Source organism: Portunus trituberculatus, chromosome 12 (assembly GCF_017591435.1).
Source record: "Portunus trituberculatus isolate SZX2019 chromosome 12, ASM1759143v1, whole genome shotgun sequence".
In the NCBI taxonomy this organism is placed as follows: Eukaryota; Metazoa; Arthropoda; class Malacostraca; order Decapoda; family Portunidae; genus Portunus; species Portunus trituberculatus.
This window is the reverse complement of record NC_059266.1, coordinates 6,733,039-6,746,045: the sequence shown is the minus strand read 5'-3', so window position 1 is coordinate 6,746,045 and position 13,007 is coordinate 6,733,039. Positions and strand designations below refer to the sequence as shown.

The window sequence follows — 13,007 nt, the reverse complement described above, 5'->3', positions numbered from 1 at the left end:
TGGGGCCCACGTCCCCGCACATGCATGTCGGCACCGCTTGTTCCATTAATCAGTGTCAGTGTGGGTAGATCTCCCGTAACCCGTAACGAAGCTCCCGTGTCTGTGCGTAGCGCCGCCCTCCGATGGCGAGGGGTTGCCGCCGCCGCCGCCGCCGCCCCCGCCGCCCACCGCGCGTCCGCACCGCCTGGCAACCCTGACTCATCCCGGCCGCCGCCGGTCAGGAGGGCGATAGACTTTACGAGGACGTCCTCACGAAGCCAAATCAAAACTTGAGCGCCATATGTATCTGTGTAAGTCTCCTCCGCCTCGGCCCTTCGTGAGGGCCACCCGCGTAAGACCTGTTCCTTGTGATGGTGCGGCCGTCCGGCCCAGCGACCGTCGGGCTCACCAGCGCCGACCCTCACTACCGTAAGGTCCATAATTATCATATGAAATAATAGTAATATTAATCATAATTATAATCACGATAATCATATAGCCAGTCTGACGACAACTCGGCGGTGGCCGCCCGGCCGCGCCGCCGCTGGCGTCCGTTCAAAACGGCGGCAGCGGCGGCGGCAGTCTGGTGGCCGCCATGCCACCTGGCCGTGGCGGTGGCAGCCCAAGTCGCCGCCGCCGCCGCCGCCGGGGAATGCATGCTCCTAGTATCTATTTTATTTTTACTTGAGAACATTTGTACACTATGAACTAAGCCAGTCTTGAGAAATTACCGTGTTTCCAGTCGTCCCCACCTTGGTCAGGGTTCAAGTCTCAATGTAGAGAAACACATTTCCACTGTTATTTTTTATATTTTTTCAATGCTTACTGTTCATTGCTTGTTAAGCGGTTCATTTACGCTGGCTTGGTTTTAAAAAGTCACAAATTAAGTGAGTTTTATACTTATACGTGTTTGTTTCTAATTTAATTTCTACGAATACTACTCCAAACGTTTAAATAAATGATTTTCATATTTTACTAATGATATGCTAGCAGCGCCCGACGCCTGTCGGAGCGATGTAGTAAAGTGTGGGACGGAGCTCCCCAACATTTTGTGATATTTTCTTATTGTTATTTAAGTCGATTTCTCTGTTTTCCTGTGACTACTGACGTTGTTATGTTACTTGTTAGGCTAAGGTTGCCGTACCGGGCGCCCCTGGAGCGCTGCCCCGCCGTTGCTGTTGGCCGCTTCTGGGCGCAGCAGCAGCAGCGCCAAGCCCACGTCTCTGTCGGTGATGTGTCATGTTTGTTTTACATCTTTGAGCCAAGTCCCTGACCCTGGCCATGCTGCGGGCAGGTGCCGTGCAGGACAGGGTGGCTTGCCCATCCTGCCTTGCCCGCTCTCTGCCCCGGTGGTGCTGAAGGCGGGGCGGGGGCTGCGTGCCTCACATCAGCAAGGGAGGGAGCCCCGGAGCCCTGTGTGGGGCCAGTGTGTCCTGGGCACCTCTGCCTGAGGTGCCCACGAGCGCTGCCCAGCTGTGCGCCGCTCGCCCATCCACCAAATACTCAGCCAGCCTCATTGCGGCTGCCGGGCAGTGACCCACGTCATGCAGGGCAGCAGGGCAGTGACACAGGGCGCCGGGGATCCCAGATGGCCACTGACAAGTGCGGGCGTGGCCAGAGGGCGACCCCAAGGTAGCATCTCCTTTTATACGAAGAAGAAACAGAAGCCCACGGAGGGAAAACTAAGGCAGATCTGTGACCTCTTTCAAGATATTGGGTTAGACAACAGCCTGTAGTGTGGGCACCTTGTATCAACCTGCCCAGCTGGTTCGCTCTCATGTATAAGTAACACCAGACTGATACAGTGCATTGATACAATCATGCCTCAGTTACATAGACTACTCATTATACCTAAGAAATTTTATCCAGCCAATTGTATATCACTATGTTAAAAAATGCCAGTTAAGTGAAAAAGAAAAAAAAAAAAAACGTTGTGCATATCCAAGTTGTATGTTATTTGTACTATTGTGTATGCGTGAAGTCTGGATTATTACTACTTTTTAGGTAATAATAATATCTTGGAAGGTGGCGGGGGTGGGGAGAGGTGTCAGGGGGGCTGGGGGTGCCGTGCGAGGCGGCACTCTGCCCCTCCAGGCCGCAGCGCCAACACCACACACAGGGCGAAGTGTCCAGCAGCCACTCACATGCCGCGCCAGCCAGCCACGGTACCACGCCCGGGTCACAGGTCACAGGTCATAGCCACACACTCGCCTGGCCCTCTCTGGGGGACTCACTATGTAAGATAATAAATTAATTCATTCATAAACCTGCAGCAGACAGTTAACACGACACGGGGCAGTGGAGGAGGGGGAGTGAGTGAGAGGGGAGAGAGGGAGGGGGGAAACATTTTTTGGACATTATTTTGTAGTAGGAAGCTCAGCAGGCATGTGAGTGCGCGGCGCCTCCAGGTAATTTTAGGTGTCCTCCGCCACCACCACCACTACCGCCGCCACCGCCGCCACCACCACCACCACCACTACCGTATACTAGGCCCCTTTGACTCTTCCTCCGAGACTATAATGTATAGGGCTTGAGGTTCCTGAGTTTTCCATTACACCAGCTCTTCATCTTAGTCTTCTCCCTTAGAGCTTTGTGTATAGAAGCCGTCATCGTAGCCCCTCCTGTAGGAAGCCTCGCCGCGCGGTGTGTGCGGGGCTTCACACACTGAATTATACATGTATGTACTTATATAGAGCTCTCTAACCGTTTTATTAGTTATTATATAGAGGTTCGTGTCTATTGCAGGACGGGCTGATAGATGAGAGGGACGGAAGAGGTGTTACATTACTACTTACTACTACCCGTTGGTCGTTTTGTGTTCTATAGACAAACTCTCATTTCCTGGTTCATTAACTTGCGGTGAAAACACTGAATGACGTAGCGTTATCTTCCTTTCTCTCTCTTTCTCTCTCTCTGAAGGGAGTGAATGAGGAATACCAAATAGAAGTGTAGCGTTCTGTAGATCACTTTTAAACACTTTCCCGTTATTTGGCAGAGTTGAAGAAATGACTTGTTTTTTTTAGGGAGATTTATATATATATATATTAAAGGAAAAGAGCCTATGATGGCGTTGTATAATTAGTACACTTCAGAACGAGACGTAATAAATTTTATACATAGATATCTTATTAAACCGTAAAACTGTTTCAAGATCAGCTTTCATAGAAAATTATATTAGGCATTAAGAGGAAAACGATAAACTAATAATATGTGTTGGTAGCGAGAGTTTGCGTAAATATAAATGTTTAATATATGTGAGGAGTGATGGTGGTGGTGGTGGTGGTGGTGGTAGTGGTGGAGGGAGGGAGAGTGTGAAAGAGAGAGAGAGGAGGGGGTAAGGGGTGGTGAGGGCAGCTTGGTGGGGGTGCCAACATTCCAGGGTCAGCATAATAACCCCGCCCCCACCCTAGGTCACAGTCATAAAAAAAAAAGTGTAGCATAAATAAAGCTCAAAGAAAAAATTACGTTTAAAGATTTTTTTCTTGTTTGAACCTTTTTGAACTTAAATAGTGTAGTTCCCTCAACCCTTCAATCCTTTTATTATATTTTCACATTTTATCAGTCCAGATTTTTGCCACTTTATAAAGGAAAAAAAATGTTCCCCAGAATTGCACTAGTGATGTGTGAACTAAGGGCAGGGAAGTGACACAAGATACACAGAAGAATGACGGTGAAACAAGTGAAATGCGCAAAATGTTCCAATGGATTCAAGATCGGCTATCGTGTTCTGAAGCGCCTCGAAGCACCATCAGAACCTCTTTCAAAACGCTCTACTGGAGGTTAATGAGATTCTGACGGGCGGGGAGTTTTAATAATTACTACAGTCAAAACAATAATTCTCCATCAACATTAACAAAAACACCCGTGAAAATCTAATTAATCTCCGTGGCCTTTGAAAACAGTTCCGTTGAGAAATGAAAGATGCGTTTCAGAATGCGTGCCTAAGTTATATAAGAGAAGAATAATTCAGAGTATATTCAAGTTTGTATAATGAGTGCTATAAATAAAAATGGATGGGGGTACTTCCTGATATCAGTTTATTGCATTCCAACGCATCCACACTTAGAAAAGGATTAATTGCATGGAAGGAGTCTTGAGTGGGTCATGGTGATGCTCATTTGTTGTATACGGGAAAGAAAACGGGAGTGAATGAAAGAGGAATAGGTACCATGAGGAGCCACGTGTCACGGTGTCTCAGTACCTCAAGAAACACGGAGGGGTGAGGGAGTACGAGTTTTCCAGGTGTAAGTATAAATTTTTTCTGTTCTTTTAGCGGTTCAGTTAGTGTGCCTTCACTCTTGTCCTTACCAATAATGTGCATTTATTGTAGTGGTGAGGTTGACTGGGCTGTGTAAGTGTTTTGTAAGATAATAACTTGAATTTAGTGGAATGTTTGAGGGGCGCCATCTTAATTTTACGTAATAGTCAGAATAGAAGTTAACTTGGGATAGGGAAATGTTGCAGCCATGTAATCAGTGAAGGTATGGAGTGGATTGAGAGACTTATAATAGCAAAAATGTGTTTATTAGGATTTAGGACCAATATTACTCATAGTACATTTAACCGGCAGAATGGGGACGAGCGAACGAGTGAAGCGGAGTTGAGGCGTCGATACTCCGCTCAAGGCTTCACTTCAGCACCTGCGAGAATGAACGGTCAGTGGATTGTCTCTGCAACTGAGAGCTCCTTGGGAAGACCTGAGGAGTGGAAAGAGCAAGGAAACCAATGAAGGAGAAAAATGAAAGCCTCAAAAAACTCCCACGGCGAAGACTACACACATCTACATCCACTCCAAGGCTCCTACGAATTACAGCTGAATTATGTCTGTGCACAGCGTCATTCTCCCGAGTCCTATGGCGGCGCAGCGAGGAGTGGACAGGGAGCGGAGCGGGAATAGGAAGTTACCCCTTTGCTTGGCTTCCCTTCTTCCCGTCTCTTCTCGTCTCGTCTGATCTCTTCCCGTCGCCGTGTTCAGGTGGGTTGTGTTACGCGACTCTTGTATTACTTGAGTCCTTTTGGTTCTGGTTCACCGTTCATGTGGTTACTAAACTGTATTGCGGTTGTGGACGTGGTGTTTTATTTTTGGCAGCAGCAACACTATTATTATTTATATATTGGAGTCCTTCGAGTTGATATGTCACTCTAGGTAAAAGTAATGGTAGGAATTAAGGCAGCTTCATCAAGTAGGGAGCCGCCAGGACACACCTGTTAGTTACGCGTTGCAACCTGATACCAAGAGAGCCTTTCTTTATCTACGTGTGGTTTGGGAATTAATAATAGGTCAGGTGTTGTAAGGTTAGTATTTTTGGTAAACGTTGTAGTTTCAACCAATACTCCTCCACAAATTCCTCCCTTCCACCCCCGCAACTTACTGGATCCCTCAATAAGGTAAACTAACCTATCCTGGAATTTCATGGCGTTCTACCCTCTAGGGTTCGTGAGGTAGGATTGATTCCACGCCATACACCAGGACCCCTTAATTACTAAGTTATATTCCTTACCTACCTGCTTCTCGTGTGTGTGTGTGTGTGTGTGTGTGTAATTCACCACCTCCGACGCCTGCTGGTCACCCAGCCAGTCTTCCCCATTACGGAGCGAGCTCAGAGCTCATAGACCGATCTTCGGGTGTGTGTGTGCATTAACCTAGCTATATTAATTTAGTTGCATATTACATGATTTGAGCGGGGCTCACAGTGACTGTCTCCATTTCTACTTTTTTCAAACTATTCCTTAGATATATACACATTTTCTGCTGTTACAGTCTCTCCAGATATCCACCATTGTGGGAAAATTCAACTTTTTAATGTTCTTTAAATATTGACTCTCTTTGGTTTTCTTGGAGTGTCTTCTCGTCCGTCCATCGCCATCTTCTGATAGTGATACCAGGTCTCGTCTATCTTTTTCATACAGTTTACTGTTTGATACATCGTTATTAGATGTCTCCCGTCTGTCATTCTAAGTTTGTAGTCCCATTTCTTTCCGTCTTTCTTCATATGTAAGGTCCTTCACCTCTGGCACCATCTTTGTAGTTGTCCTTTGAGTTTCATCTTTTTGCATGTGTGGAGACCTCACCACTGCTGCATATTCACCTCTGGGTTTTATCATGGTGGTTATGATTCTTCCCATCATACTCTTATCCATGTAATTAAACACACCCTGATATTTGTTAGTATCTTACATGTTGAAGTAAATAAGCCATTTGTGTCTTTCTGGGGTCAAGCCATATGTCTTCTATAGCCACTCCCAAGTCTCTCTCCCTTCCTCTTCATTATAATCTCTCCCGTTTTGTATTACCACGTAGGTCTATTACTTTTACCCTTTTCCATTACATGGCATTTCCTAGCATTAAGTTCTAGGCTTCACTCCCAGATCTTGTCAATATCTCTTTGCAATTTCATGTAGTCCTCATTGCTCTTATCACTTTCAAGTGTGTGTGTGTGTGTTTAGCATCTTGTATTGTTTAATGTGTCAATCAAGGTAATTAGAATACATTACAACCACTGTAGAGCAAGCAATCTTAATCTTAAGAGGTTTCAAAACCTTTTTCTTCACTTATTCCTTGTTGTGTTCATTATTCTCAAGTGTTCTTGTTCTTGTATTGCCTCTTTCTTGAGATTCGGTAGTTAACATCTCATGTGTTCACAGGTGTTGTGTGGAAGACTTGATGCTCCTCGGTGATACCTCGGACGTGGAACAGAACACAGCAGCAGAGGTCTTATGGAGATGGAAGCCTTGACGTGTTCTGCCGTGTTCAACTCACTGTGCGGAGCATTTTCAAAGTAAGGAACAGTACTAATTCATCCTCTTTATCCCCCTTTACTTTTTCTTACCATATTCAGTGAGTCTGAGCTTTATCAGTTAGGACTAGTATTCAACAGTGTTGCTGAGGGAGGGCATAGTTGATGAGGAAAAGGATCAGATGTATCAGGGACTTCATCAGGACAGTGTTGGTTCAGCATGTGGGAAACAAAGGCTGTGAGGGTTTGTCCATTTTAAGATTCAGATGTAAAGCCCTGCAGGGTGTCATTCTGATCAGGGTAAACCTGCAGTAGGAACGTCATTGAAAGGTACCAAAAAATAACACTTTGAAACATGTGTCCTTTATTTAAATAGTTTTTGATAATATACTGTTTGCAATCATCAATTCTGAGAGAAAGGAGGTTAAATCAGTCAGCAGGAAGGACCATCACCTTGTGACAGTTCCTCAGTCAGTAATATTTCATCCAAAATAGGTATATTTAAAAATACAGAACACAAATTTAACTATTTAAATTTATAGATTTCTGAGCTGAATTTCTATCTTGCAGTGATGTGGTGGAGCCCTGAAGATGAAGACAATGGAGTCCCTCCTTGCCCTGGCCTCCAAGTACCACTGCTCTACACCCCCTGGGGAGGCAAGGCTGGTGTGATCTGACCTCGTGGTGCATGGTAGGGCAGTGCAGCCACCAGGACTTGTATGGGCTCCTGCCTCCACTTAGGTGGTGGAGGATCAGCCTGTTCCCTGTCTGGTGACTACAGTGCTCTGCCATGCACCACTGTGCAGGCCACCACAGCCTTCCTCACCAGAGGGGGGGATGTGAGGCAGGCACTGGAGAATTTGGAGGTTGGGGCTGGGTGGGGGAGGAGAAGAAAAGACGCTAAGCTGCAGGTGGGGAAGGACAGGAGACATCTAGCACTGAAAGAGGACACAACTGCAGAGATAGCAATGAGTTGTGGGGAATAAGGGAATAAGAGATGTAGATGATGGTTCAATAAAATAAAAAAAAAGTACTACTGTATACATTTTCTTGACATCCTGCATACACCTCTCAGGTTCCTTTCATTGGTTTTCATGAAACTTCTCTTGATTCCCTCCCCTATGTGTTCCGTAGTACATTCTCTTCAAGTAAAGGACTCCCCCTTAAATGGTGTGATTCCTGGCTAAGTCTAGGAGGCTGCTGAATGGCTGGGTTCCTCTCTGGCTCTCTCCCTTACAGGAAAGCAAGACCTTTTTCCATTCATGCTCTTGGCCACATGTGTCTGTATTACTGCATTTGTATTAACCTCGCCTTTGAACAGCCATGGTCAGTAGCAGAAATCTGTACTCACTTCCACTCCCACCTTGAGTCCTCTGATCAGTTGACAATCTTACAAACCCTGACAGAATGCCACCTCAATAGAGGCCTTGAGACAGAGGAAGTGAGCACTAACTCTACCACCAAACATGACTAAAGGTGGTCAGACTTGTGAAGAGGTGAGGTGAGGCAATGCAGCAACATGTGGCCGAGGGGATGAAATGGTCTTGCTTGCCTGTGCAAGAGAGAGCCAGAGAGGAACCCAGCCACACAACACCACCCTTACCAACCTAGCCAGGAATATCACCACTCAAAGGGTGCCAATTGAAGAGAATACACTACACCATCTAGACTAGTACTACTTCAAACTACTACTACAATTAGAAGTTCCTAAAGCAGGTTTCAAAGGCTGGTTAGTGTGAATAGCTAGCACCCTGTCTGTACCATCAAATACCTAACAGCTTTTGAACATGGTAGAGGTGCAGTGTGGAAATGTTTCAGAATATAATCCCAAGTTACTCAATAATATAAAAGTGGTGTTAATAGCAGCCTGTCAACTTATCCACACCATTAATCCCTTCAGTACTGGGATGCATTTTTATCATGAATTGTTAAGTGTGATCAAACTATTTTGTTTACATTAGGAAGGGTCCATGGAGGTCAGAAGATTAATAGCCAGTCTTCACTATTTCAATCCCTACATAAGTTTCTGAAGCTGATAAAATTGCCAAATAGTAAGTAGAATAAATATGAAAATGCATCCCGGTACTGAAGGGGTTAGTATATTTCCTCCTGTAATGACGAACAATAAAATTACAGTGCAGTGTTCATGCCAGCTGTCCCATAGTGACTACAGCTACAAGACTGGCCTGCACATCCTCCTTGGTGATGGTAGTGGTGACACACAGAGGTGCACCACTGGCCCCCTCACTCTTCTTAATGGTGACGGTGGTAGCAGTGACATGTGAAGCAACAAAACTGACTGGCCAACACATTTTTCTTCACCTTGTTCACTGCCCTTGTTGTTTCTTCTTGACATTCAGACTGTAATGAATTGTTTGTGTGAGTATCAAGAAGAAAAGAGGTAAACTTACTGGTATGCTACAGAAATATGAATTTAGAGAGTTTTTTAAAGTTATTCTGAGTTCTAAGTGATGATGGGATTAGCAAGGTAAGAAAGGGTTACTGGTGATGAAGGTAGAGGTGATGCAGGGATCTACAATCATCCTGTCAGGCACCACAAGTCACATGAAAGGTAATAGGCTGCGTTGAGATGCTGACTCTGTGCTGTTCTTGTTCTTGTTCACACTGTTCATTTTGTCAGTGTTCCCAAGTCTCCTCCCTCCTGCGCAGCTATCAAGCCTGCGGGACAAGTCAAGGTATCAGTCTTTTATGTGGAATCTTTCATGCAGCTCACCAGGGCCAGGCACAGGCAGGGAGCTTGTATTAAAGGAGTTAACTGACAGAAACAAAAAAGAACGGAGAGAACTATACCTTGAAGTTTTGAACACTGAGAAAGCATACAATTCAATCAAAGGAAGCAAATTAATGAAACTCCTTGAACACATCGGCCTTAACCAGAAAATTACGAATATCATAAAAGAATGAAATGAAATTCAGACTGGAAAACAGAAACATATTGGAATAGAAATAACACAGGAGTACAGAAAGGCTGCATGATGTCCCCAGCCCTATTCAATATAGTACATCTTAAAGAAATATTTGCTAAGATCAGAAAAGGTGAAATAAAAGCAAAAGTATGAGACCAAAAATTGGGCTGCCTTGGATGCACAGATGACTTGGTGCTCACAGCAGAAAGCAGAGAGGATGTGAACAGGATGCTCCATATTGTTGAAGAATATTGAAAAGTGGAAATGAAATTCAGCCATAAAAATGTAAAGTTATGAATTTCAACACCAAAAAAGAGGGAGAATGGGTGCTGGGGAATAACACAGAAGTGGTGGACAGTTATAGTTATCTTGGAACAAAAATAAGAAAGAAAGAAATAGGAGGCAGTGCAAAAATGAAAATTAATTAAACAAAAGCAAGAAAAATGATGGGAATGATAATGAATGCAGGAAACAGAGAAATCAATAAGTATGACCATGGAGGGGTTTTATGGAAAAGCATGACAGTTCCACATTGTTTACATGGATCAGAAATAACCAGCAACAGTGTGGAAGGGATGAGAAATCTTAGTCATTCAAAATTGAAAAGGAAAACGGTTAAGGTGTCCCAAGGTGTGCTGCAACAGGAGCCACACATGGTACATGGGGTGGAGCTCATGTAAGGAAAGAATAAGAAAAAGAGAAATTATGTTTTGCATAAAAAAAACAAAAAAAAAAAAACAAGGATATTGAGATGAGCCAAACAAACATAAATACAAAGTGTAGGAACAAGTCCAATTGGAATTAAGAACTGGAAAGCTGGAAAAAAAAGAGGAAGAATGGAAAATAGCCAGAAATGAGTCAAGGAAGTCAAAACCAGAACAGAAGAAAATGGTCACCAGGAATGGAGGAATGGCATGGAAAAGAAGAGTACGTTGAAGTGGTAGAGAAACAAGAAGACAGGCAGGGTGGAGTGGTACCAGGGTGAGTGGGCAGGAAAAGTACTGTTCAAAGCAAGGAGTGGCAAACTAGAGAAAAATAGGAGAAATAGAGATGCACGTGAACAACAATGTGTGGTCAGGAAAAGGAAACTGGAGCATTTTATAATAGAGTGTGACAAATACAAAGTACAGAGCAAAGATCTGGACAGCAGGTAGCAAGAATCATAGGTAGGGAAGAATGGGAGGAGAGAAAGGAGAGGGAAGACAGAGGGATCATAACAATACTAGGACTGACAGTGGCAGGTGACAAGACAGAAATAGTGAGTTACATGAAAACATTTTTAGTCGAGAGCTGGTACATGAGACACCAACTTTACAGACGGTGAAAGGAGAAAGAGAGACCTAGGAAGCGATTTCAAGCGACATGATGCACAGAGGGTACGCCAGCTTGTCACTAGTTTACGGTCTGGGCGGCCATATTACTAACAGGTTGAGAACTTCCCATTTGATTTCCTCCTCTATTACGGCTCTGACCACTTATATAGAGGGCAACGACTAAGCAAGTGAAGTAGGGGAGTCACCAGCCAGGCCTAGAGTATGTATTGCAGGAGGCAGGCCGGGTAACCTAATAAGTGTCATACAGGCTAAGGTAAATTTATAGTATAATACAATATACCTACTGCAGCGTTATCATTCATTCACTGCAGGTAGTGTACTTGTTGGAAATGTTGTAAAGAGTAAGAACAACAACCTAAGGGGGGCCACCATGTAGAGTTTATTGTACGAAGGAGTAAATTGTCTAACCACAAGCCACATTCAGCCCCGCACCTCCCTTGTTCAACACACACACACACGTCATGTCACTTACCTGTCAACATCCTGCAGCTGTCACAAGTGGGCGGGAAGGCAGGAACCCACAGGCCACCCACACAACACGACCAATCCCACGTCCTACCGTCACAGTGACACCGCCCCACGCTGCCGCCGTCCAGTTTGCTGTTGTCCGTTTTAGCGCAGACAGACAGTGCGCGCCATTCTCCCGCCACATTCAAATCAGGTTTTTTGGGAATTATAATGATATCCCACACTCATATCACTACTAAATTAATACTGTCACCCCTACCCTATCTCTCTCTCTCTCTCTCTAGGTTACTTCTCATCGTGTCATCATTTCTATCTTTCACTGCCCAGCAAGCTCAGGATGTCTTGGCGTTGGTTCATTTGATAAGATTGTAAGATTTATTGAAATGTAACGCATAACTTCCAATCCAATCGTTGTTTTATGTCTTAGTATCAGGCAATGATACAGTTTTGGTGGGAATGGATTGCTGTATTTCTTTCATTAATATTATAGCCAAGATGTTTGAGTGTAGAGACATTGTGAGGGTCAAGAGGCTGGCTACTAAATATCATGACCTGTAGTCCATATCTGTAATTCTGCAGCCGTCAATGTAGGTAATCCCTTCAATATTGGGACACATTTTTACCCTGAAATTTGTGTACGATTAGACCATTTTATAGACGCCAGGTCAGATGATTAGTGGCTAGTCTTCACTATTTTAATTCACCACCATGAGTTTCTGAAGCTGTATCAAATCACCAAATAGACATGGAAACGCGTCATGGTACTGAAGGGGGTTAATGTTACAACAACAAAAGATTTAACAATTTATCAACCTAACACGTATTCCAATAAAATAATAATAACATTGATATATTAAGACGACAAAACTGAATATTTCTTCGTTATTAATAGTTCCTTTTCTTTTTTCCTCCACATCTTCAACGTTTTGCTGATTCACTTTCGTCTTCCTTTATATACTACTACTACTACTACTACTACTACTACTACTACTACTACTACTACTACCACTACTACTACACCTCCCTCACCGCCTCACATCATAATTCACCATCCAAACATCTTCCCCAGTTTACCTATCGAAATGAGATAAGTTTCGGCAGCAGACTAATTCTATCACGCCCTCCTCCACCATTCCCTCCCTCCGCCTCGCCCTCTCGTCTTAATCCCAACCTGTAGGGGAACCAAACTCGCCTCTACCTAACCTCGCTTCTCCTCGCCTCGCCTCACCTACACCCTTGTTCTTGTTATTCTAGTTCTTCTCTACTTTTCCTGTTTACCTTGTTTTTGTTATTGTAGTTTTGCTTTGCCTCTATCTTTATTGTTGTTATTCTAGTTCTTATTATTTTTTCCTGTTCATCTTGTTTTTGTTATTGTTCTTTTGGGTTCTGTTGTTATTGTAGTTTTGTTTGTTTTTGTTCCTGCTTTCAGAACACGTGTAACTGCTGGCCTGAAATATAAAGACGATATATGAAAGTTGTTATTATGTGATATCTTCTTACACGACGGTTGATAAAGTAAATGAATACATAAGTAAAGATGATGCAAAAATAATGAAATGAAT

The 13,007-nt window shown here is 44.0% G+C and overlaps 1 long non-coding RNA gene across 1 annotated transcript; it reads right to left on the bottom strand.

Annotated features, from left to right (window-relative positions):
* Positions 1-6,829: 6,829 nt before the first annotated feature.
* Positions 6,830-11,781, bottom strand: LOC123502658. Its single transcript, XR_006674190.1, has 3 exons — positions 11,450-11,781; positions 9,220-9,395; positions 6,830-9,077 (listed from the first exon to the last, which is right to left on the bottom strand). It is a non-coding gene; the product is annotated as an uncharacterized LOC123502658 (long non-coding RNA).
* Positions 11,782-13,007: the final 1,226 nt, after the last annotated feature.